The 5,162-nt window shown below is 39.4% G+C and overlaps 1 long non-coding RNA gene across 1 annotated transcript in view; it reads left to right on the forward strand.

Annotated features, from left to right (window-relative positions):
• The window catches only part of LOC109305463, a 13,154-nt gene extending 9,331 nt beyond the window's left edge, over positions 1 to 3,823 (forward strand). Inside the window, exons 2-3 of the long non-coding RNA XR_002099631.1 lie at positions 3,767 to 3,772; positions 3,807 to 3,823. This is a non-coding gene — a long non-coding RNA (uncharacterized LOC109305463). The remainder of the gene's footprint in view (positions 1 to 3,766; positions 3,773 to 3,806) is intronic.
• Positions 3,824 to 5,162: the final 1,339 nt, after the last annotated feature.

Consider the following 5,162-nt stretch of genomic DNA (forward strand, 5'->3'; position numbering starts at 1 on the left):
GCTAGGATCTGGAACCAACTTCCAAGAGAAGTGGTGCAGGCTCCTACCCTGGGGGTCTTTAAGAGAAGGTTAAATGAACACCTTGCTGGGGTCGTTTGACCCCAGTACTCTTTCCTGCCATGGCAGGGGGTCGAACTAGATGATCTACTCAGGTCCCTTCCGACCCTTGAAACTATGAAACTATGTGATTAAACTATATGCTGAACTTCAATTTTGGACATATTTCATTAAAAAAAATTTTAAACTGTGTTTTGGATAATTGTGAGTCTTTTTAATTAGAAAAATATAGATGTCTATGGTCCACGTGAATTTCCATTGTAAAAAGTTTATTTACCAATGAAAAAAAATGTGCTGCTATTTTCAGCTAATTGCTGTTACAAAGTACTGAAATCCATTTGCCAGAAGCTTTTAGGTACCTAAGTGATTTATAGGTCTGTGGCCAGAACACACTCTTTCAGTTTCTCAAAAAATATCAAGGTTTTGCTATTTTGCCATCTCACTTCATTCTGCATTGATTCAAGAATCTTTAGATATTTTTGAGTGAGCCAGCTCTTGTCCCACACCTCATGCTTGGAGATGAAGAGCACTGACCTAGGATTAGGTGACTAGATTCAAATTTATATTCCAAATTCTGTAGATGGGTAACCCATCCTAAGTGAGTGTTCTATCCATCAGACTAAAGGAGTATTAAATATTCATTGGATCAATGAGAGAATCTGTCTATACTCTAGCCTGATGGCAAGGGCACTCAAATTTAAAGTCCCTACCGTGAATTTGAAACAGTAGAGATATGAACCTGGATCTTCTACATCTTAGCTAAGCAACATAATCACTGAGCAGTTTTTTTGGTTATTGTCTTTCTTACCATCACCTAGATAAGTTCCATCTTAGACCTGAGGGAACTTCTTGATGAAAGTTTCATTGAAGCACATGTGTTTCTGCAAAAATACTGTGTTTTCATCAAATATTTGATTTTCTGAGGAAGAGTAACTTTATTATTTATTTTTTTTATTTAAAAAAAAAAAAATGTTCTAGCAACCCAACCTAGAAGCCTAATTTTTATTTCCAGAATTGACTTAGATGCTTAGGAACCTAAGTTGTTTGGGGTTTTTTTGTTTTTTTTTCCAAATCACTTTTGACAATGGGACTCCAACAGCAGCTACCTTATTATATTGCTTTCCCTCTAGCATCTCCATTCTTTCTCTCTAGAATACAATGAATCATATTCATCCTTGACCTCAGGAGGTCAATCAGATGCATCTATCTGTCAGTTCCCTGATTTAAAAAGCTGTATATTGATTGAGAGCAAACTATGCCATAAAAGAGAAGGTAAGGTAGCTACTATAAGCTAGTTAGCTAAGCTAACAGGTTATTCAAGACTACTGCTTTACCCATAATCTTTGATTGAGATAGTATTACTGTATATTTTCATTTGTATCAAAAAAAAATTTTCTTACCCCGCAAGAATATTTTACGTATTTTTATATTTGGTATCTGCAAAATGTTATGTACTATATGTTGAGGATGGTATCAAATCTTTTAAAGATAAATTATAAAAATAACATTAAGTATTCCTCAGGTGATAGCATTGACAATATTATTGAGTACTATCACACATGAGGAAAATACTAAGCCAAACACACTTTAATTAGTATGACAGCATGAGGTCCCATGCTGGTGAAATTTTTAAAAGTTGTCATTAGCCTAAGTCAGCTCTCAGTGGCTGCCTCTACGTGAGATACTGACTGCGCAGTCATTTAGTACTTGTACATACAAGTACTAAATGACTGAACAGTAACTGGCATTACTGCACAGCTTCTTAGTGATGCTGATAGTGCAGTAGCTTGTTACTACTGCACAGTAGCATCATTTGCTTTGGGCCATGTGGCGCTACTGTGCCATAGTAATGAGCTGCTGTGCGGTAGTAACAAGCTACTATGTAGTCAGTGTCTCACGTAGATGCAGCCACTGAAGCTGAGGCAAAACTCTCATAGATTTCAGTAGGACTACTCTTCACGAATAATCTATGGAAAGGGAAAAATAAAAGTTTAAGACTATAAATTAGTGCTTCTTAACCTTTTTATACTCAAGGCACCCCCTGATTAGATATGAGACAACCCTCAAAAATACCACCTCCTAATTTTTTCACGCATTTTTTCACTGCAGAAAAAAATAGAGCAAATCTTCTGTTGCAAACAACTCAGAAAGACCACAACAGGGCAGAATGTTTTTAACATTATGGATTCCTATTTGAAAATTCTGGCTTTTTCTTGTGAATCATGTTTTCAAACCTAACAGTGCTAACTAACATTGTGTGGCATCCCATGGCACCCTTGAAAGGATCTCAAGGCACCCTGCAGTGCTGTGGCATCCTGTTTGAGAATCACTGTTATAAATGTATAGTTCTCAACATGTAATATTCTCAACCTGATGCCAATTTGGGGCATTCAGAGACAGCTCAGAGAAATAAAAATGAAGAGAGTGTAGTCTGGTGCACTAGGATAGAAAGACTATGGCAAAGATAGCATAGAATCAAAGTAGTCATTAAGAATAGTGAAAATGGCAGTATTAGCAGGAGAAAGATTCAGGAAGGATGTGAGAAAAGATAAGACTGTAAGTGTAGTGTAACCCAGGCAGTACTCCAAGACGTACCCTCTCTCCAGTTGAAGGGATCAAAGCAGGTGCACAAGCGCTGTGGGAAGTGTAGAGACTCTCCTCCCCTATAGAGCAGAGCCAGACCACCAATGGGGACTTAACCATATTCCTTTTAATCCTGGGAACATAACAGGCATAAATCAGAGGGTATAGTGCACACTACAGTGCCCCAAAGGGGCAGGATTTAACAATGGTTAGACACTTACAATCATTGACAAAAACAGGGTTAACAAAATATAAAACACAAACAGCAGAACAAAATATGGGTTGGTGAAATATAAAAAGGCACAAAATTCTAATTGTCAAATGACAAGGAAACATAGGGCCTTGGCACCTGGAGGGGGAGGAAGGGGGAAAACACAATGGCCCCTTTCCACTGCAAGAAGACTTGCTTCTTGTTATCTCACTCACCTCAAGTCACCCCAACTGGGACTTGAACTCAGATATCCCATATGGTAGGCAGGAATGCTGCCACACAGCCACCACTAGTAGCACTAAGCCTACCTGCTAGGGGTCTTGACCTTCCCAGAGCCCAGCCTCATGTCAAGCTGCCTGACCTCTGATTGGAGGAGCTAGAAGCAAAGCTGGGAACGCCTCAGGTCACTGCTCAGATCCTTCCTGGAGCTGGGGAGTCTCTCCTGCTGGCTACAGCCTCTCATAGGGGATCCTGGAGCCCAGTGGGGAGCCTCTCCTGCCAGCTGCATGCGGCACTGCTGAGGGTCCCACTGCTGCCTGCAGGCCCTGCTCTTTCAGGCTCTTCCAGGGCACTGCTTCTGCCCTGCTAGCTCAGCTCTGTGAAGCCTCTTCCTTTTTGTCCCTTGCTGGTCTCCCTGAGTCAGCCCATGCTGCCCCTTTTATCCCCCTCCAGGTGAGCCAATAGGCCAATCGGGACACAGGGGGGTGAGTCTCTGGGGCCTGATTGGTGCAGAAAGAGAATCCCAAGTCCTCCAATCATCTTTTGCCCTTTCAAAACCCCTGGGCCAGGTCACTACCAGCCAGCCCATCACAGTAGAATGGGCAGGTCCTTGTAGTTAAAATAAATATTTCATTTTGTAGAAGAGAGGGACTAGTGAAAGGATTAATTTCTCCTTGAAAACAGTTCAAGCAATAGGCAAAGGTAATTTTAATGCTGCTTTCTGGCTGCCCTGAAGGAGACAAAGAAAGAAAGATTGCAGGAGAGTTTATAGGAAAAAAATATATAACAGTGCATGTATATTGTATACTTTTAATGTCATTGTCTGTGTTCATCTTGATAACAATACTGCAGAGCAAGTAATGGAAAACCTCAATCTTAGTTTCCTGTTCCAAAGACTGAAAACTAGGCCATCTGTAGTTGATTTCTACTTGATGATATTTCTGTGGAAGAATTCAGAGGTTAAGCTATAAAACTAGTTAATCTTATTTATAAATTCTGCTGTGTCATATATGTAATCGCAAAATCAGCCCAGAAGAACGTTAGGATAAAGCAACGGATCATTTTCCCATCATAAATTAATTTTAAACTCACCCAGCAGCAAACATATTTCAAACCTTATTTTGTTCTTAGAAGGAGTTTAGTCTTTCATTGTTTTATATCCACATAGCCCAAACTCTGTTGGAAAAACTAGGTTGAGTAATTCCACTGGCTTTTTTCCCAGTACACTAGTCCTTGATTATAGCTAACAATTTTGAAATCAGTAAGGCTCTCTCTCACTTTTTCTCTTCTTGTTTTTATCCCTCCATTTGATGGCAGGTATAGAGGGGATAGTGGCTGAATGGCCTTCCTTGATCAATAGGCTAAGGGTGTTGTTTGAATGAATTTCCTGTGACTATTAAAAAGTGAATGAACTATCCAAGAACTGTAAAAACCTCTCTCCAACTTGTGTCTAGAGCACAAAGCATTTTGTCATATTGAGCAGATAGCCTGTGTTAACTATGCAAAACGCTTTAGATTTACTATTAAATAATTAGTATTTTGACCATTTCCTCTGAAAAACTGCAAACTGAAAAATAACCAAGTTGCTCTCGCTTCATGTGATAGATTCACCTTTTCAGTGATCCATAGATCCTATAATTATATGACATTATTTGACAGCATGTGGAGTTTTCTGCTAAATCACAGTGAGATGATGATCAGGCTGGTACTGAAAAATAAAGTATTAAAAGAGGCTTTATAAGATTTATGAAAATAAAGACTACTGCTGGCAGCAACTCAACATTTCATTTGTGACTAGTAGGAAAAATGTCCTGTGTCAAGATAAGACACTGTTCCCATTAGCCTTGGAATAAGGCTTGTGGGTCTGTTTCATTCAGTTCTTCCCCAGCTCTTTCTTTTGCACATTACTAGGGTCTCTGATGACATGACTGAAATCCAAGTGGAGTCAACTGTCAAGGATATTGACTTAGAGATATTTTACACTCTTTTAAATAGATGTTGAGTAAATGGCCTCATAGCAGGTAGATTGATATGAAAAGGGAAGACCATGCAGCTCTAAACATTTAGCTGAGCACATTTTTCCAGGGGTGGC

The sequence above is a fragment of the Crocodylus porosus genome, unplaced genomic scaffold (assembly GCF_001723895.1).
Source record: "Crocodylus porosus isolate Cpor-Errol unplaced genomic scaffold, CroPor_comp1, whole genome shotgun sequence".
NCBI lineage: Eukaryota > Metazoa > Chordata > Crocodylia > Crocodylidae > Crocodylus > Crocodylus porosus.